The sequence below is a fragment of the Pseudopipra pipra genome, chromosome 4, assembly GCF_036250125.1.
Source record: "Pseudopipra pipra isolate bDixPip1 chromosome 4, bDixPip1.hap1, whole genome shotgun sequence".
NCBI classification, from domain to species: Eukaryota; Metazoa; Chordata; class Aves; order Passeriformes; family Pipridae; genus Pseudopipra; species Pseudopipra pipra.
In genome coordinates, this window is record NC_087552.1 from 29617772 (window position 1) to 29639638 (window position 21867).

General features: G+C 41.7%; 1 long non-coding RNA gene across 1 annotated transcript; it reads left to right on the plus strand.

The window, feature by feature from the left end:
• The first annotated feature begins 427 nt into the window (after positions 1-427).
• On the plus strand, positions 428-3467 carry LOC135413055 (uncharacterized). The gene is made up of 2 exons (XR_010430081.1): positions 428-621; positions 2980-3467. It is a non-coding gene; the product is annotated as an uncharacterized LOC135413055 (long non-coding RNA).
• Positions 3468-21867: the final 18400 nt, after the last annotated feature.

A 21867-nucleotide genomic window follows, 5' to 3' on the forward strand; every position in this document is an offset into this window, starting at 1 on the left:
GGCATCAAAGAAGGAATGTAGTTAAATACTCAAATCTTGGAAGGTGTCATGATTTAACCCCAGACAGCAACTAAGTACTGTGTAGCTGTTGGTTCACTCCACTGATGGGATCAGGAAGAGAATTTCAAGGGTAAAAGCTAGAAAACCTGTGGGTTGAGATAAAGACAAAGCAAAAGTCACACACAAGCAAAGCAAAACAAGGAACCAATTCACTGCTTCCCATGGGCAAGCAGGTGTTCAGTGATCTCCAGGAGATCAGGGCCCCCTCATGTGTGACAGTGACTTGAGGAGATAAACACTGTAACTGTGAACATCTCCTGCTTCTTCCTTCTTTCCTCCTCTTTAGCTACTGAGCATGATGTCATATGGCATGGAATATCCCTTGGGTCAGTTGGAGTTGGTTGTCCCAACTGTGTTTACTCCCAGTTTCCCATGCACCCCCAGCCTCCTCGCCAGCATGGCCATTCAAGAAGCAGAAAAGGCCTTGACACTGTGCAAATGCTGCTCAGTAATAGCAAAAACATCTCTATATTATCAACACTGTTTTCAGCACAAATCCGAATTACAACCCCATACTAGCCACTGAGATTAACTCTACCCCAGTCAAAACCAGGACAGAAGGCGAGCCCAGTTTTATGGCAAAAAAATTTAAATTGTATTTTTTTGTGACTTTGGTTGGCAGGCATCTTAGCAAGTCTGAAGTCAGAGGTACCTTGTAGGCTCCAGGCTGCTCTACCACCCTGGTTTCTTTGGAGGTCTAGTGTGATGCCTTGTACAAACAGCTAAATTACAGAAAACATCAGAACAACCTGCAGCTTTCACTGGCCACTTGAGCCTTCATATTAATGGCAAATAAGTAAATGGTTCTTTCATCATTTGTGGCAAAAATCTCGCCCTTCACATTCAGTGTTTGATGTGCTGATTATAATCAGGCTGCTTACTGAATGTGCTTAGAGCAGGAAAGGGGACAAAATGGAGCTGGCAGCATCATGTTTTCATCATCATCACAAGTAAATAATTTCTTTAAAACAGCAGTCTCTTTACCAGCTAGAGACCTTCTCATCTTAAGTGCATCTGGCATTGTCAACAAATCCTGTGTCCTTTCACTTGATTAATCATGGAGTTAAAGACGTAGTTATTTCCTTGATAAATGAGATATCATATGCATTCATCTATTACAAAACTGCTGTAGACAATCACTGCATCAGCTCACTACAGCTTTTAAAGGTACGTGTGAATACTCTAAGTTAACAGAACAAAAACTCCAGGTGGAAGGTTAATGGTACTTTTAAAATCAAAGTGACATTGCAGAATGGGTCAGCCACTGCCTTTTAGATTTGGTACTTGCACCACAGGATCTCTCATGAGATGCCATGACTGGTAATGACAGGCCAGGTTTGCACCCAGTTGTGCTGTAAACTGGGGAACTATCCCTGCTGGAGATGCAAAGCTCTGTGAGTACTGCCAGCTGAGAAAGCACCCTGCCTTGTCATTGCAAAGTGTGACACAAGCCTAAAAGCAGAACACAAAATGTGTCAAACACACATGATATCCCACAGGCGAACTGCCTCTGGAAAACTCAGCAGTCAACAGTACAAGTGATCATTTTATGTCTCCCTTCAGTCTTCCTTGCAGTGGGTAAGAGTGGACCAGTTCAACAGTGATGACAAATGTTCACTTTAGGAGAGGTGATTGTCACTCTACTAGTTTGCTACTCCAAGCCCAGGTGTCTACATTGTTTTCTTTCAAAGGGTTGTCTTTAAAAGCACCACCCTATCATCAGCTCTGTCTTGCTGAGCTATTGGGAAAGATTACAAGGAAATTTTTTATTTCTGCCAGCAGTGGTCATATCAGATAGGCAGAAATCTCTCACCTGCATGAGCACAGCTCCCTGGGAAGTCACAGACCTCACACCTTGCTAACTGATGCTATTCATCTTGATATATTACCTACTACTGAATCTGTCTCTGTTTCAAAGCCTTTGGGGAAAAGTGCAGATAAATGGTGAAAGATTTGTTTTCTTTCCCCACACAGTTCACTCGTTGGTTTGTACAAATGCCTGCAGAATGACTTGAGTCAAGCTGGGCTCTACTTACTCAGAAAACAGTCTTGAAGGGACCAGAAGAAATAACTAAACATGTGTCCTAAGAGATTTTTTTCATAATCAACTTAGAGGCTTTTGCTTGCAGGGTCTGTTCAAGATGTGGTAATGATAACTGCAACAGAAAAAGAAGTTTCAACATGAAACAGTCAGGAGAGCATTCTAGGAGAATCATTTTCAAAAAGAAAGACTTGGTTTACATGCTCCTCTGGATTTCTGAATAGAATTAGCACTGTATATGTGGATAGCAAGGCTTTCTGGAGGGTGACAGTTTTGTAGGGAACATTTATTTTTAGCAATGTATTTCTGAGTTGTAACAAATTCAAAAACCTTCTTGTTCTGAAATTAGGGTGTTAAAGTCTTTGATTTGGAATCATCACATCAGAGGGAATAAAAGGTCCCAGCTTGGGATAAAATAAAAAAAAATGACACCTCCTAATCTTTTCGACTAGGACTGTTGAAATATATGAGTTCAGGCATAGTCAAAGTAAGTGGTTAAAGAGGGCAGAAGGTTATGGAAAAAAGAGGATGGTGACAGTGGGACAAGTGGGATATTTAAGACAAGTTCTCCTTCAAATTACCAGAGGATGTTTACTTATGGTTTTCTCTGTCAACTGTAGTAATCCTTCCAGTAGCAAAATAGGGAAGAGCTCTGGCAGGGACTTCAGGTTGTAGCTTCTTCTCAGGAGTGCTCAGTACTGACAATTCAGGCCTTGATCAAGTGAAGGATCTCAGCCCATCTTCAATTTGACATTAATGAGTAGTCACATCTTCAAACAAGAGCAGTTTGCTCAAGTCTGCTCTGCAAGATGGTCTTAAAGTGCCAAATGTCCTTTCTTTGACCTTGCTAAAAAATTCAGACACATATGTTTTCATAGAGACCCCATTCACAGACCAGAAAGGGCACCTGGAAATCATGAGAGAACAAAGAAGATTTTGATTTCACTGCAGCTGAAGTCAGAGAAGCAATATACAGAGCTACAAGGAAGAAGAAACAACGCAGGCAGCTCTGCCGGCCAATGATATACCAAAAGACCAAAAGACTTGGACTCGTTTGAAGATTGTCAAGGGATATGAACCCATACACTTAAAAGGACCTGCCTTTTGAACAGAAAACAAAAACAAGCCATCCCTGTGAAAGGAAGGAATAAAAGCAGCTTGACTGTGTTCTGACAGCAAAATTAGACAGCAGACACATATAAAAGCCAATAAGCAAACTGTGCAAGTCAAGAAATATGATGTGCCCTGTATTCTTTTAATAGTTTATTACTTAGCAGATTACATGATATTTGACACTGATGCTTGAAAAGCCTCCTGCTGTTTAACAGTACTCTGCAATAAAATGCTGTAATCTGTTAATGCATCACACTGCCACTATAACCCAGAGTTTGTACGGGAATACTTGCCTGCCGTTTAGTCTGTCATTTTGCTTGAGGAAAGAGAAGAAAGTGTGACTTCTCTTCACCCTCTTTTCCCTGATTACATACCCCCAGCCCTGATTGCTGCTCCCTGAGATCTTCCTTCTGCCTGGGTTTTCCTTGCAGTTAGCCTTTCCTGGTGTTGCTCAGAGAATGCAGAGGGAATGGCAAGAACACACAGAAAATTGAAGCAGAGGCACCAAGACAGCAATAGGTGGAGGGGAAGTTGCCATTTCCCACATTCAGGGAAAGAGGCTGTGCCACAGCAGACGGTGGAGGACCCTCAGGCAGTGGAAAAGGCTCTTCTGCATGGGATTAGGGCTCCAGCTGAAGGATGCTGAGGGGAAATGATGTTGCTTCAAACAACAGGCTGGAAAGGTGATCCCTTGGCAGCATTTGGAGTTGGCAGAAGGTATAGAGAATAGCTCCAACAAAAGATGAACTCGCCATACAGACAGGAGAGGCCAGATCTTAGAAATGTTACCTAGTAAATGTTCAAGATATATGGCTTCAGCTGGAGAGAAGGCCACATTAAAAAGAAAAATGAACTGAAGATAAAGACTTTTTTTGCTAAATACCTGGATGAAGAACTGGTGGGAAAGGTGTGGAAGAACTCTTATTCTTTCACCATAACATAACACAACATAACATAACAGTGCGGTAAGAAATCTCTGACAATGCATTTCTTTAATATTTCTCTCCTTCAATAGTTATTGCAGTAGCTGCTGGAATTAATTATGATTAATTTAATTATAGGTATAAACCAGGTCCTTTTCAAAGTGAATTATAGTTTCCTTCAAAAGTATGTGGTGGTTAAGTGCTGGTAATTAAGGATTTGAATGAGGGCTTGACAGTGCATTTTCCCATAATTGAAATTCCACTGCAAACCCCATAGTGTTTGCAATCCAGCACACTGCCATAAGTTTTCTCTGGTTGGTTTTTTTTTTGCTGGAATTATATATATATATATATATATATATATATATACACATATATATAAAGTAAGTTACCATGAAGGGCTGCCTTTTATCAACCTACTGCTGAATGCATAAGATGTCTAATAATTCACTTAACATGTTTAATGTTTATCTCTTTAGTTCAGTCTTAACAGGGCAGGTGAGGAGATGATGGCGCAGTGGGTTTGAAAATCCAGTGTCAGTTCCATTGGTGTGGGAAGGGGAGAGGATTTACGTTGCGCCTCAAGTCTCTGACCCTCCAAGGGGGAAGAACTTCTTGAAGACTGCAGAGAGGACATCTGTCAGGAAAACCCAGTTCTTTCACAGAAGACATGTTTGTGGATTGTGCGTTTCTGAGAGCTCAGGTGCCAATAACCTGTCCTGTGCAAAAGCACAAACTCACCCCAGCATATGGTGACAGTGCACTGTGAAGGGCTGGTGATCACAGAGAGTGCCTGCTTCTTGGGAATACCTGCCCTTCTTGGACTGGCTGTAGATATGCCCAGTGAAACAGATGAGGTTTTGTGGCTTTTAAATACTATGGGAAAATGAGCATTTTAACCAACTGTTTAAGGAATCATTAGTCTACTCAAAATGGACTTACCTATAATTTCCAAGTATCTCCTGTTGCAGGTTTAAGGGTAATCCTTCATGCTAGATTCAGGTTCTACTCACAGCAAAATTTGTCACAGGGTGCAACAAGGAGAAAAAGGCAATTTCTGGGATTGTGACAGGAGTTGGGTGTTAGCGGAAGTTTGATGCCCATCAGAGAATGGCTAAGGGCTTTGGTCTCTCATGCTTCCACACAATAGCTCCGTAATCCATGAAACTAGGGGATGCTTGCACACCACTATCTATTGACTTTGTACCAGGCCAAGCAATCTGTTGTGTAAAAATATGCATCCATTCTCTCCTATGGGATTAAACGACAACACTGGAAGTGAGTGAACAAGAAGCAGGGATGAAGTTCAGCTCAACACAAAGGTGATGTCAATTAGGTGTGAACTCAAAGGTGGAGGATCATGGGAAAGGCAGCAAATGCCAGGCCCTTCTCCTGTCTTTTCCAGACTTTCCCCTCAGCCACAGAGGGAGGAAAAGTTTTCACATTGAATTTGCAGTCTTTTGTCAGGTTGTCACAACCTTAACATTATTTAAATGTAATTTTTTAATCTATGAATTTGAATTATCCATGGATTCGATTCATTACCAACACATGCCTAGTAGCCAGTTTCTAAATTATGTTGCTGCTGACTTGAATTATTATAAATAAGACTGTGCCAAATGTCAATTGATTATTCAGGAGTAATCAATAGAGAGAGAGAAAAGACAGCTTTGGTTGACTAACAGCAAATGATTTTTATTCCACAGTCTTGGAATTCAGAGTAAGGCTGCATACCAGTCCCTCAACAAACAGATGTAAAAGAAAAGGGAGGCTGGGCTCCTTACAAGTAAGAACCAGCAAGGCTGCAGTGGGGCCACAAGCACAAATGTCCCTGGAAAAGGTTTGCAACTGGTAAACCTCCAGATTCAGCCACAGACTTTTCCTTAGACTACTTTTTTTCTCCACATATGGGAGCTCCCTCTGAATCCTCTCTCTGTGGTACTGTGGTTGTGATGCTAGTGGGGTAGGTTGGCAGTGTCAGGCTGCCAGATGCCTGCCAAGACACTTACTCCACTCCCCTCCCCAACAGAATGGGGGGAAAAATGAGGTGGAAAATAGGCTCACGGGTCAAGATAAAGAGAGGAAGATCACTTACCAGTAACTAACACCAACAAAACAGTCTTGACTAGGGAAAAATTAAGCTTATGTGTTTTCTCAGAGGTGCCACCGCCTTGGCTAAAGAGCTCAGGAATAAAAAAAGGCAAGGAGAAGTACCTTAGCCTAATTCAAAGGGAAGTTTTGCTGCTAGACTTTGCTCTTCTTTGCAAGAGGTCTTCACCCTGCCCACAGATAGGTCATGCCCTTGAAACCTGTCCTTTCATCACCCTTCTAGGCATGAAAATCTGAATCTAAAGGGGAAAGCAAATATATATGTATTTTGTGTGATTGGAAGGAAGGCTGCATTAGATGTTGTGTCCTTTCATATTTGCATACAGTTGCTAAAGGGAACATGTACCTGTGGCCCGGGTGCCAAAGGTCACAATCATGTTGTCTATGTGTAGAATTGCATTTGCCAGTGCTTGGAACAAAGACAGAGGGTTTGTACTCAGGGACTGAGACCTGGGAGCAGTTTTCATTCTTCTCCTGGAGGTACATATGGTTGCCTCCAGCATAGGCCTCCATCAGTGAAACTATTTTAAACTGCAACATCAAAATTCACCCAAGAAATTCATCAGAACATTCAGAAACACTTGAGGGAAGTGTTTCCCTCTTAGTCAAAAAGAAGGAAGATGAAAGAGCCTGTCCTGAGCTCAATAAGGTCTCATTGGTCATGCAGCATTGATGGAAAAGAGCAGCAATCCTGTCACAGAGACATAGCCAGCCCCCATACCTACCTACAACCAAATATCCAGGCTTATTTCTAATGAACTAATGAAAACACAGCAAATGAAGTTCATCCCTCATGTAAATTCATTAATTCTATTATGGTCACAGAGGAAAAACCTGTTTTTGCTGTGGCAGATCTGCAGTCTTGTCAGTTCTCATTCTCACACTCTCCTGGTGCTTGCTGATTTCTGAAAGACTACTGGAGTCCTGCAACTGCAAGGTTCCCTGCAGAGGAATCCAGCACTCAAAATAAGCGAATAAGTAGGAGCCATGTTTCTAGATACTGTATCTGCAAAAGGAAAGCCTTAAAATATGAACTTAAAAAGCAAATTTTAGAGAATCCTTGAGAAGTGTTAAATAGAGATGATATTCAGCCAGGGTGTGTTTTGGGTTTTATTTTGGTTTTGTTTTGGGTTTTTTGTTTGGTTTTTTCTGGGTTTTGTTGTTTGTTTTGGTTCGGTTTGTTTGGTTTTGTTTTGTTTTGGGTGTCCCTGTGCAGCAGGGGTGTAGAGCTGTACCCCTTCCTATGCCCTGAATTCCAGCTTTATCCAGGAAAGCTAGGTGGGTAGACTCCTCTTCTTTTCTGGCAACATCCATATATCACTATAGCATTAGACTTTATCCCAAAGCGCACAGACACACAAAAGCTCCATCATTCAGGGCAAACCTGCAGCATATGGCATGGCTGGACTGAAACCTCATCAGAAAAAATTGTTTTCTTTCTGTCAGTCTGATTTGGGACACTTTCTGACCTCGGTCACTTCTGCATTTTCATGAGCTTTTGGTTTTTCTGTGGGGGTTTTTAGGTGGTTTTCTTTGCATAGTGAACACATAATGATGTTCCAATAACCTTGATTGTGAGAGGGTCCTGTTCAAAAGCGTGCATTATTAACTAGTCTGCCACTAAGGCAGTTTTGCTGCCACAGCATAAGAAAGATATAAAGCTATTACAAAATGTCCAAAGGAGGGCCATGAAGATCGTGAAGGATCTTGAGGGGAAGCTGTATGAGGAGCAGCTGAGGGCACTTGGTCTGTTCAGCCTGGAGGAGACTGAGGGGAGAGTTGCAGTCTGCAACTTCTTTTCTTCGTGTGGGGAAGAGGAGGGGCAGGCACTGTTGTATGCAGCTTATGGCCAACTCCTCTTACCTACCCCCTTGTGAAGAATGTGCCTGGCAAAAAAATTAAGAGAGGGCTTTTGAACAAGGTGAGTGTACTTTACTTTGTGCTCCTGTAGATGGTTAAGCACAGATTTGAAGTGGTGGAATTTAAATAAAGAAAGAGGCTGGAGTGTTTAACAGAGAAAATTCTTGCAGATGATGAGGAGGAGAATGGCAGCCAAACCATTCACAGAATCACAGAATTGGAGCTGAGAGTTTCCTCCAGGTTAACAGCGCATACAAGTATCAGTATTTCAGCTGTGAAAATATATCACCTTTAATTCTTTTTTTCCATGAATTTTTAACTGAATGGGAAAGAATAACATTCCTGTATGTATGTGATCAAACAATTAACCCCTTCTTATCTGGGTTACCTCTGCACCTAAAGTGCTTATGTGACAGGTAAATAGGATGTGCTTTCAAACTGACTGCCAACAAATTTTTTGCACTAGACATCCAAACACCAGTGAAGTGACAAAATGTTCCAGACGTGTCATACTTATGCGTACATGTGCTACAAAGGCTGCTAATATCAGAGCAGTTCAATCTGTGAAATATGTTCGCATAGGAATGTTTAGCATATTTCTAAGAATCTCATTTCTGTAGTGCTATGTGTTGCACTAAAAACTTTTCATGCACTAGAAAGTTTTTAAAAAAACAAGAATTAATTGCTTGGCTTGAAATATATTGAAATAACTCAAGAGAACTAAGCTTTTAAATGTGACATGAATCAATGGGAGCCCTGACTCGGGATTTTCTGCAAGCAAGAAACAATCAATGTTCTTGGAACTGTTGTTTTCAAAAAGCACCTTACTTCAAATTCTTAGAACAGTATCCATGGCAAAACTAGTATTTGGAGGTTTTTTCAACTTATTTTTTATTTGTCTTGTTCTTTCTACCACACTTTCACTGAAGGTCTGTGGTATGGATGTTTCCAGAATGACTACCTACTACTTATTCTGTTTTGATGCTGTGGGTTGTGGAGGCTGGTTTAAAGCAGCAAATGCTTACTGAATTAACTATGGCTTTCAGGGGAAAAAACTGCAGTGGATTGTTCTGTTCTTGCCAGTCCTGCAGTGTAAGACATGGTTTCATTTCACATGACTTATCTGGCTGGGAATATGATGTTGGAGCCTTCTGCAACCACAGTGCAAGGGCTTACCAGCCCCAGATGCCCCATCACTAGCAGTGTAACACAGTCTAGACAGAGCATGAGGTAGCTTGGGGTAAAGCTTCCCCAAATGGTTCCTGAATATTAACTGGCCTTTGTGACACCAAGTGGTTCTGTTCCCCAAGCTGTGCAGCTGACACTGGCTGTTGCTACTCAGAAGTAAGGTGGATTGGGTGACCTGAGAATGTTTGCCCCCAAATGCTCAGACACCGCTCTTGCTGTCTAAGGAAGTGGTGGGGAATACAGTGATTCCTTGAGTGGGTCATAGAGGGAAGTATTTTGAGATGTATCTGGATACAATTTGACGGTCAGCATTAACCTATTCTTGCATCTTGATGGCTACTTGGAAAAGTGTGCGGTGATTGAGGCCCCCAAAGATGTCTAATACTGTGCCAAATCTCACAGAGAGGCTACAAAATAGTTTTGTCTACCTTCTTTTCCTTCTAGTTGCAAGGTGATAGTTTTTATCCTAGGTTGTGCTTTTATCCTTCAAGGCGTCTCAATGTTGTAGGGGGAAGGAAGGCTGGTAAAACCCCAGTTTTTGTGCTTGTGTGCAGATGGGCTAAAAGATTTTTCACGGAACTGAAGCTCTCCAATTCCAGCATGGTTTTCCCCTTTTGTCTTGGGTTGTAGTGAATGCAGGGAGCAATCCAAGCACACATTCTCTGCTTTGAGTAGAGGCAAACCCTATATGCATGAGATAAAATTAAATTAAATCTGTGCTGTCATGGCTGGACAGTAACAGCAGTGAATGCAGCACATCATCCCTCCTGTGTAGTCTGATGAACTTCACATGTAGTCATTACCTGTACTGGGGAGCTGGGTTGCTCAGCATTACTGCAATTTGTAAATGGCTTCATTTAGATGTCACCAATGAACTAAATTATGGAAGCTGTAATTAGCGATGATGGGACTGCAGGTGGAAAACAGTAAGTGGTGACATTACTTAGTGACTTCATAAGGGATTTTGAATGTCCAGCAGCCGGCTGCTGCATGTAGGGGAAGAATGACAGCAACTGAAGGAAAACAAAACAGCAACAGCAAAAAAAATGCAAGCAGCAACAAAACACACGCACAAAAAAAAAAAAAAAAAAGAAAAAAGAAATACATCTGGGAAGGTGGATGGAAAATGAAATTCTGAGTGATGTTAGGTGATTTTAGGTGGTTACTTTCCAAGCAGAGAGGCATGATACAGCCATGCACATGCTGTTACAAATGTACTGAGTCAAATAACTTCCCTGTGGTGCCTGTATTTGTTATTCCCTTGAGGATACCGGTTGATCTCCAGGAAAGTGGACTCTGGGAAAGTGTGTGCCTTAATCTAAAGCATCACAGTGCATATGGCCTGTCCTGAGCACTCGTAATAAAAGAAGCAATGTGCATGAAGCAAGGGACAGAGATTAGCCTGGCTTTAAAAGCAGGGCTTAAAATGATTGCTTGCTCCACAGGTTTTAGTTTCTATTCCCACAAATGCCTGTCCTATCATACCTGCAGCTTTGTGTGCTGTGTGTGTCTGGTTTCCTTGCTGTATGATGTTCCCTGGAAGTGTACGAGAAAATGCTCAACTGTGATGAAAAATGAGGGGGAACAGTACAATGTTGTGCTATCTAATCCTCGCTGGAGGACATATTTACTTGCCCATGAGTGCTGAGTTAGATCCCTGCACCGATGTCCTGTCATGGTTGTCACACTGTTCCTTTTGGAAGCTGTTGGATCTAGTCCTTGCTTGTGCTGCATCACAATGTAGGAGAAAAAAAAAGAAAAAGAACTAAAGTAATAATATAGAGCAGAATTGCAACTATCATCTACCAGTGGGGAACTTTTTCAGCTTCCCAAGGTTGTGTAAACTGAGTTTTTGCTTGTGAGTTGAGATTCCTTCGACTCTCATAGAAATATATAAGAAATAGCTCTGAGTAGTGAGATAAGCCAGCCTAGAGGCTTGAGAGGGAAACTGCCCAAAGGCAGCATTCTGGGATGCTTCTGTGATTTGTCTCCTTATGCCTGCTACAAGAGTAACGTGCTGAGTACCAAGACTGTGTACAAAGGAGAAGAGGGAAGAGGCAGTCTGTAAAAAGTGACTGTGCAGTTGCTGTGATTATTTTTCTGTGTACTCTCATCCTAGTGGCCTCTAATGAACTCTTGCAATAGCCAGTGTGGGGATACATGACAGCATGAACAAATGAACATTTATAACATGTTCTTTGCACTAAGCGAAATAAAAGGGGTGCCTGAAGGAAAGTAAGAGAAGTACCTTGAGGGGCTTTGGGGCAGAGGTGGTTTTTACATGAAGACCACCCACCGTGAAATATTTATTGCAAGTAACTGTTGGCCACTTTCATAAGCTGTATTTTCTCTGTGCAAAGGGAGAAGATCGCAAGCCTACGATGGGAAACTCACATGGGGCAGGCCAGATGGAGGGGGGACCCAAGCACAGCAAGTATTCCTTCATCTGGAAGAACAGGACTACCTTAACTGCTAAAGGGTTGCTTTCTGGAGATACTTTCTCCTATTTGGTCCATGCTGTTTGGCCTTACTAGTGACAACTGGAGCCAATAGCTCTCCTGTGCTTACCCCACCATTCTATACCCCATTAGCAGGGTGGTGCATCTGTGGGTTGGTCTGTGTTACATCACTCTTCCGGCATCAAGCGGTTGAAAAACCAAAATGCACACCTTGAGGTAGCATTATGGCAACTCCAAAGCTTAAGAAGTACATCTGTAACTTCCCAGCCGCTAAATTTGGCTGCAGGAAGGTGATTCCTAAGCTGGCTCTGCAGTCACAAGTGCAGTAATTTCCCCTTTTCTTGCATGTTAAATCAGCATTTTTTTTGTCATAATGCTCTATTTCCTGGATTTATATAATTAATACTGAAGTTGCTTCTCTGTTCAATTAAAGAAATAACTTTTAAGTAAAAATGGTAGCAAGAACAAAATGAGATACCTGTATCAGTCTTTTCTGGTTAATTGCAGGAAATTTCTGAGCTACCCTCAATGTTTAAAATCCTGTGAATATGGGAAACTCCATTTCAGCATATATTTTGCCCTAATTGCAGACTGAAAATAATTAAATATTTTTCAATTATATATTGAATTTTGACTCTTTGATTCTTTAATTCAAATTTCATACTTAGTTTTCCTACACAAGTATGAAACGTTGTGTTTTTGATGAGTTAAAATTAAATTAGCATTCATCTAAAATGCTACTTTACCACACAAATCTAACAAAAAAACTTGTTTTGTTTCAGATTTTCCTGTGCAAAAGTCTTTTAACTTGTATTTTGCAGAAAAAATTAAATAACTCTAACAAAGTTCTTAATGAGTTCTTCTGTTAGTACCTGTGATTCAAGGCTAGACATCAGACTTTTAATGCTGCAAAACACACAAAATGCAAAAATCACACTTAACAAGGAGTTGATAAGATTTAATTATGTGTTGACTAATAATGAATCAGTGTTTGTGCTGCTTGGGCTGTCTGAGAGCTGCAAATTCTTAAAAATGAAAATGAAGCTGCACACAGAGTAGCCACAAAATGGAGCAAAACCAGATGCACTGACAAAAGGAGCGATGCTGATCTCTTACAAAACCCCATCCTCAGAGGACAGTGAGCAGCAGTGGCAGTTTGCAAGCTGGCATTACCATGTCTGTGTCCTGTCAGAGAGCAAGAGAGAGCCTAGCACAGGCATAACCAGTTTAGTATTCCCCTTGGGTTGTTATAAACAAAATCAATATGTACTAATGACTGCAGCAATAAATTTCATCATGCTTCATATGGTAACATTCTACACTTACCCAGTTGTTGGTTTGACAGATAGCAATAGAGTTTACCCTTTTAAAGTTGTAAATTACTATAAAAATGCTGGGCCTCATGATAAAATACATCCATGGATGATTTTAAGCTTAGGAAATATTGGTAATACTTTCACTAAGCATACTATTAAAATAAATAAATAGTATTTATTGCTTGGTTTCCCAGCTGCAGCTGGGTGAAGAAACATGGCACGCATGTTTATCATGCTACTTGTGGTTTCATAATGTTTATCTAAAATTGATTCTCAAAGAAGCTATCCAAGAAGCTTATTTTTTCACATATTTGTCAAAAAAAAAATAATCTTCCTCCATAACAGATTTCTAGCAAGTAAAATCTTGAATTTTTTTTTAAAGTGCTGTTTAGTTTAGGAGCCACTTTTCTCTTTAGACATTTCTTTTTATCTTTTTTTTTTTTTTGCTGGTAAATAAACACTTGGAGGTTGGATTAAGTTTTTCAACTCCAAATGAAACACTGGAGAGTTTTTGCTCATATTATATTCCAGGCTTCAACACTCAATACTTTCTTCTGAATACAAATAGAACGCTGAAATTATAGGAGTCTCCCGCTACACAGAAATACAGGGTTTTTTCCTACATGTCTGCTACCATATCTTTTTCTCTTTTAAAATTTGGACCTTGGAAGGTGATAGAAAATCCAGATGCTTTGAATGATACACTTATGATTAAATCTGTCCACTTGAGATAACCCCAAAGTGTCAATTTTTATAGCCCTCAACTGTATTGCATTCACCTTTACAAACTGCACTGAATGTGTGCTCTGATGGCCCTTGAAAGAAACTTTTAAGCCACAGGTCTCTATAATGCCTTCAGAAAGGACACAGATGAAGCACAGGAGAAACAAAAAGTAATTGCTGTTTTTCAATATTTAAGGTAAATTTTGTAATCTGGTTGCATTTGTGTAGCCAGGTAGAATTCTCTGAGATGCCTGGTGCTATCTGAGCCATCCTCAGGGAGGGGCAGATCCATCTGAGTGACCCTCTTCAAGAAGCTCAGCTTCTGCATTAGTTTTGGAAGTTTTCCTGAAACTCAACCATCGCACTTGTAACGCAACTCGAGAGAGTTTTCTGCATGGGAATAATCCAGGCTTCCCATGCCTGAGAGCAAATGACATCCACTCCCAAATCTGCTTCTTCACAATGATTTCTCACTGATCTGGAAATAAAGCAAGCTGCCAGAAGCTACAGTCTAAGTGTGAACTGTAGTTGAGAATAAATCAAACCTGCCACAGTATTGGCAAAGATCAAACCTGCTCTGCTGACTTAAATTCTGTGCAGTATGGTAGCACAGCATTTGGCCAAAGAAGGCAAAAACAAGTGCAGATTAATTTTTTGGCAGTTGCATCTCTGTGCAGGGAAGGAAGGAAGTCCGGGCTTGCTGCTGTGCTTCACAACCAGCTGCTGCCAGAGTTTGGCTCCACAAAGCCAGACCTGCGCTATCCAAATACAGCAGGTTTGCTGTTGTAGAGGGATCCTTTCTGCATTTCCACACCTGGTAAAAGGACTGCTACTGCACTGCCACTGTCCCACACTGTAAGGACCTCTATGGTGCTCAGCAGTAACCCTTTTGGATTTGAGTCTATCTGTCCTGGGCAAGAGTAGTTGTGAGGTTGCAGCAAAGCAAAGCTAGCAGCCTCACATTTTACAGGGCTACTCATTGCAAACACTTCAAACTGCTGAAGGCCAGCATCTGTGCTACAATATGTATTTTTTAAGTTAAGCTCACTGGTATAGAGAAGACCAAACATGTAGACACAAAAATGGAAGCCTGTTTTGTCTTATGGTGTCCTGACTCTGAAATAATTAATAACTTGGGCAATGTACTATGCTCCAGCATCCCAGAAGAGTGGCAGTTCATCGGTACCACTCATTTCACCCTCCTCCTTCTCCTTATTTCGTTTCGATGCTCTACACACAGTACTGCTTGAAACATGCTGCTACCCTTGGCCTATTTCCAGTACTAGATGGTGGCATTTCTAGGAAGGCAGTGGGATTTTCCCCAAATACATACATTGTTGCATTAGGTAGAAGGTGCCCTATCAAATCGCAGATCTGCATTCTCCAGGACGATTTCAGAATTTTCCAAAGAGAATAGGTTCCTATGCCCACTTTTATTTTCTAAAAGGAAGAATTATTGCAATTGAAAGAGCTACATCTGTGGAGGGGGAAAATAAACACGTCAAAACCACTGCTGTCCAGAAAGAAAACATTACAGTGGCCCTGCACCATACATACACTTGATGGCAAATCTCTCCAGTGCTGCATCTCCTGAGCTTGGGAACACAAAGATAGAAAGAGTGCAATGGACGCAACTGTATAAACATTAGATTTACACAAATCTAGGCTCTGCTCTGAACCCTTCCCCCTGTCTGGGGCTGCACTGCAGTGAGATAGATGCTTTGTTCTTTGGACTGGTCAGGGGGGACAAAAATGCTCTGGAGGTGCCTGTCCTTGCCATAGCTTACCCTGCCATCCCTTCCTGGGGACATGAGCTCAGCCTCAAACGAGCCTCAGGGAGGCAAATGAGCAGCATGAGCGCAGTTGCCTTCTGCTTAGAGGACAACGTCTACTTCCCAAAATATGTTCCCTACTTCCATCACTGTACACCTGAGCCCCTATTGGCAAATGAACCTAAAGGTGCTATTAACAAGCTCTCTTTGAGGTAGAGCTGCAGGTCTGTAATTTCTTTTTTTTGGCGATGAGGGCATCCTCCATGCTATGATTTACTCTGCAAAACTTGCTGACATCTCAGCACCACCCTTGAGCCGGGCTTTGCTTTTACACATGCCAATGAATCACATGTACCAGGGCAGTGCCTTTTTACAGGCAAGCTGTTAATTTTCCATGTGAGCTGAGGCTCAAGCATGTGTAAGGAGTAAAATATTGCTCAGTATGGTGGCGGAGAAGCACCCCTTGCCAGATCGCAGTGGCTATCCATGCCAGACTGGTGCAGCCAGGGTGCTTGGGCAGGGCATGAAGCTCCTCACCTTCTGCTGGTCTCTAGCTGAAGGATTTCCTAAGCCACAGGTAGCATCTCTGTCTTTCCTAATTTGAGAAAGATTATTCTTTCATTAATTTCTCAAATTCACAGAGAGGTTTTGGCATTTGTAGTAACCCATGGCTCAGCCACACAGCTCAACCATATATCTTGTGAAGAAGTATCTTTTTTGGTCTGCTGTTGAGGTTAATTTTTTTTTTTTCTTTTGATAACCTTGAGTTTTTGCATCAGAAATGATGAGCAGTCATTCCCTACATCCTTCTCCATGCTGTTTGTGACTGTTATAGACTTCTACCATATTGTATTTTCCAGGCTGGAGTCCTTGTTAAGTCCTCTACATAAAAGCCACTTCACTCCTTTAACTATTTTTGCTTCCCTTCTTTCTACCTGCTCCAGATCTACCATAATTTTTTGGCAAGTGAGGCGAGCTCTGTTTGCAGTATTCAAGGTACCATGGATTTGTATCATAATACCAGGATGTCTCCTGTTTCATTCCCTGGCACTGTCAAACTGGGAAGACTGTGGAATTAAATAAAATGGTGCTGCAGGGTGTTAATGAGTTGGCCCCATTCCCAGGCTGTTACTCTCAGTGTCCTCTGCTGCAAAGTATGTTTTCTTGTATCAGAATCCAGCTATTTTGAAGTATCCAACCATGGGGCAAACTTGCTTAGAAGCCCAGCAGATTTCTTGGCATCGTGTTTTGGAATCAGCAAAAAAATATTCCTCTACTTTTCACATGTAAAATTAGGACAAGCAGTGGTTTCCTGCTATACCAATGAATTGAAGAGAGAAAAGAGCTGCTGTGAATCCATAAAACAGAAGCATGATCTGTCCTGCACTTTCTGTCTGTCCCCGCTACAAGGGCCTAAACAATGTTTCTCCTGGAGGCAGGGAGCTACTTGCATCTGCATGCTTGTCCCCTGCCTCCCAAACTCACCACCCTGCAGTCACATCAACTCAAAGGCAAATTGCCATTTTCCACCCTGCTTTTTCAGCTAAAAATGTCCTTTGCAGGTCCAGTGTCAGCCCTACTATACTTCATGCTGAAGAGCAACATTGGGAAGGGACAGGATCAGACAGGACATTACATTTCTAGTTTGTCAACTGTCTCAAGGCTGTCTACAAAAATTAGTGTAATATCATAACTAGTCTGTATAGCTGTATAGCATTACATCCTACAAAACAATAAATTGCATTTGCATTAGGATATGAAGATGCTATCGATGCCTATGTTAATTTTCCACGGCTTATTGAGAAAATCATAACAATGCACGCTATTTATGCACAATGTATGCCAAGATTTATCTCTCTAGTTGTGTATTGAATTAGAACGGTGACATTAGAGACATAGCTTAATGTATTAGCATTTCTACTGTAGCTTACAGTCAGGATTATATCACAAAAGGAATTAGTTTTGTGATCTTTTCATAGATCCATTTTCAGGGCTGTCCTTCACCAGCTCATTGCCAATCACAGTCACCTGGACAGATTCATCTTTGTGTCACTTTTCTTCTTGTTATGCTCTTTGCTATAAACAATGGGACACTGGGAATTTGAATGCTTAACAGGGTCTGGGAAAGTAGCTTGTTCTACTGCTTTAATCCTTACTTTTGGGAATTACTCAGCCAATAGTCCATGTTCCTTCCACATCTGTTGCAATAATCTTGATAGCAACATCATAGGACATTACAAAGGCCACATTCTCCCACTATGACTGTCATTCACTGAATACGTATGACAGAACAAAACCCCTATTTTTTGAGCAGAGACTGGAGTAGTTGGCCTCTCACATTTGAATACTTACATTACCTGTGATCTCAATAAAGAAACTGAACTTTTTTTAAAGAGCTATGTTGTGAAATGACATGGAGAGGAACTTACCTTTTGGACTAGTTGTAAGATAGGCTGCAATGAAAACACTTCAAGGCTGCTTTGAGTATGTTTTGTTGCTAGAAAACCAGGAGATGTTTCCCACAGCGTTGGTCCTGACACAGTTTTGCAGTTTTGAGGTCAGGAGTAATGTATTGACAAAGTGCTTTGGAGTGTGCTGCATGAGCCCTGCTTCCACACTGAGGTTTCAGTTTTCACACCATAAGCTAGGATTGCAAGTGAAATTCAGTTCTTTGATGAGAAATCCACATGTGCTGTCCCTCTCCAGTGTACCCTCAGAGAATAGATAGGATCCTCCAAAAATTAGTCTGAGATCAGGGAAATCTCTACAGCTGCTATTTGGTTACCACATGGGTAAAAAATTTTGTTTACTCTTCTTTCAAGACAAACTCAAATTGCTCATTTCCATCACTGAAGTACCAGTCCTCAGAAAATTGGCTTTTCTTTAGTACTAGCCGAACTCTGAAAGTGCCCTTCCCTTTCCTCTACACTCTCCCTGGGGAGACCTGAGCATGTCTGGTGGGTTGAAATGAGAGGCAGAAAAATCTCCTAGGCTTTTCTGCATATGCATCTACAGACTTTTCTGTCATTTTCTGGACACTTAAGCTGTCCTGAATATAAAGATATTGAGGCAATGACTGTCCTTTGTAATGTTTACCCACTGCTGATAGCAGTGATGCTCAGCTGCTGTCCACTGAGCCCCCCACTGCAAAAATATTATGAATTTAAATGAGATTACTTCTTTCTTTGTTTTGCTTTTTTTTTTTTTTTTTCACACAATGAAATGCTGCCAGTGTGAAAGGATCTGATAGAAGCAGGAGATGAATGATTTGACTTCAAAGCTCTCTGGTATTTTTCAGATTCTGTAATTTCAATGCAATTTTGAATGTTTAAAATAAACGAGAAATGAGTAAGAGTCTTAGACATCACTAGGATTTTTCTTTCCTCCATCTATTTTCCAACCAAATCCAATTAAACTAGACTAATTGTACGGAAAATTTCAGAATATCTTCTTCAAAATAGAAATATCTATTAAGAAAATGTTCTTGATCATCTCATATGTTCTGTCCTATTCACTGAATATTCCAGCAATGTTTCCATCATAAAAACATTTGCTTTCAGTGAAATTCTGTAGGAATGTGAAAATTCCCAAGTAATTAGCAAATATTACTGTATGTGTTGAAAAGATTTGTATGTGCCTTAGAATTAAAGATAGTTGAGCTCATCGGGGTTTTTTAAGAAAAAATGATGGCTTAAAAATGTTAATCCTCATTTGACATTCTTGAGATGCAAATGTACATGTACTGGTCATTCATGTGTGGGTGGGCTGATCCTGGCTGGATGCCAGGTACCCAACAAAGCTGCTCAGTCACTCCCCTCATCAGCTGGAGAGGGGAGAGAAAATGTGTTGACAATGGGCAAAACAGGTTCGATGTGGGGAAAATTAGTTAAATTTATTACAATAAAATCAAAGTAGGATGAAGAGAAATAAAAACTAAATCTTAAATCAAATCTTAAAACACCTTCCCCCCACCTCTCTCTTCTTCCTGGGCTCAACTTCCCTCCTGATTTTCTCTGCCTCCTCCCTGCTATGTTGCAGGGGGACAGGAATAAGGGCTGCAGTCAGTTCATCACGTGCTGTCATGACCACTCCTTCCTCCACAGTGGGAGGACTCCTCACACTCTTCCCTTGCTCCACTGTGGCAGTCCATGGGTGGCAGTCCTTCACCAGCTTCTCCAACATGAGTCCTTCTCAGGGGCTGCAGTTCTTCATGAACTGCTCCAGCATGGGTGCCTTCCATGGGGTACAGTCCTTCAGGAACAGGCTGCTCCAACAGCGGTCCTCTGAGGGGTCACAGGTTCTGACACCAAACCTGCTCCAGCACGAGCTTGTCTCTTCGCAGGGCCACAGGTCCTGCCAGGACCCTGCTCCAGTGTGGGCTTCCCACAAGTTCACAGCCTCCTTTGGACATCTACCTGTTCCAGTGTGGGGTCCTCCAGGAGCTGCAGGTGGATCTGCTCCCCCGAGGAATTCCATGAACTGAAGGGGGACAGCCTGAACTCACCATGGTCTTTACCACAGGCTGCAGGGGAGTCTCTCCACACCTGGAGCTCCCCCTCTTTCTGCACTGACCTTGGGTGTCTGCAGGGCTGTTTCTCTCGCATATTCTCACTTCTGTCTCTTGCTGCAAACTCTCTTGTCCATTTTGCTTTTTCCCCTTCTAAAACACATTATCTCAGCACTGATGGGTAGAGCCACTAATGGGCTTGGTCCTGGCCAGTGGCAGGTCCATCTTGGAGCTGGCTGGCATTGGCTCTGTTGGACATGGAGGAAGCTGCTTCTCATAGATGCCACAACTGTGGCTCCCCCTCTGCCAAAACCTGACCGCATAAGCCCAATACCATGTGTCTTTATAATTTCAGCATTTGTCATTTCTAAAACAGCCTTTTTAAAGGAAGTCAACAAATATTCTCCTAACAACTTGCAATTTCCCGTAATTCTTCAATCTTTCAGAGATGCCAGTCTCATTTCCATAGTAATGCAGTTTAGAGGTTGCAAAATAACAATGCATAGAGCAAGTTGGGTGTTCACACATGCTAGCTCTTGTTTCTGAATCTTGTTAAAGCCAGTCACTGCACCACTGACTGCATCTGCTCCATCAAATACTCAGCCTTCTCACTGGTGAGGCTGTTTGGGTGTGTTCAGGTACTCCTGTTTGTTCAGCCAAGTGAGACATGCTTGCTGCTTTCACAGGGGCAAGCTGGAGCCGAAGGATGTAAAAATAGCTGCAAATGCTGCTTTGTACAGTTTTGGACTCTGTGTCCCTGAGGTCCCTGAGCTTTCTATCCTTGCAGTGCCCCACAGAGGCTTTCAGGGGGGCTTGAAGCTCATCTGCGTTGCAATTTCTTCTCTGCTGCTACTGAGAAGAGACAGAGGATGGGTACCAGCAGCACCTGAAGAGATGGAGAAAAGGAAATTAAGTTTTCAGAGGGCTTTCCCCAGGTACTGAACCTCAGCGAGGAACGGTACACATCACTGCAGTGACTTTGGCAATACTGTGAGGTGTTATTTATCATAGCGTTCAACATGGCAGGAGATTCCAAACTGAGAGCAGATTTCCTGTGCTCCTGTGATTTGCAGGTTTTGCTTTCTGCCAGAAGCTGATTATTTGGAAATTTAGAGATTAAAATTATTCAACTCTTTCTAGGAACATGGCTAAGGAAAAAATGAAATCTATTTTCTTCCCATTTCTTGAACCCAAATACATAATGTGAATTTGCATTAAAAAAAATAAAATCAGAGAAAAACTCTGTCATCTACCTGCCTGTCATTTCATCTCTCTTTGGCAAGATAAGATGGCCTTAAGGTGAGAGTAAAAGTTTCTTATAGATATTACCAGGTTTCTTTTCCCATTATGCAGTGCCAGTCTCTGTGTAACGGGATTTTGAGCTCAGGGCCTGCATGAAAGTTGCTGAAAATGAGTAACTGGCAATGTGAAAGGGCCCTTTTGCATTAAATATCCTTGGTACAGCAAGAAGCGGTGGGCAGCAATGTGTGTCCAAGGTGTGACAGCTTAGCGTAAGCCATGTTCTTCTCCCCACATATCAGTATTGTGGGACTATATCACACCCTTTCACCATCATTTGACATCACTCTTGCTCATCTCCAAACTCTGTTATGTATTTCTGAGCACAGAGTGACTATTTAATTGCTTTCTGCAGCCTCAGTAAGCAGTGAAGCTGCGGTTGGCAATACATGCAAAGCTACACACTTCCACCCAACCCAAGCCTAGTACCTTGCAACTGCAACAGTTATCAGGCTTCCGTATAGGTTAATTCATGTCTTTGCAGGACTGTTTCTTCT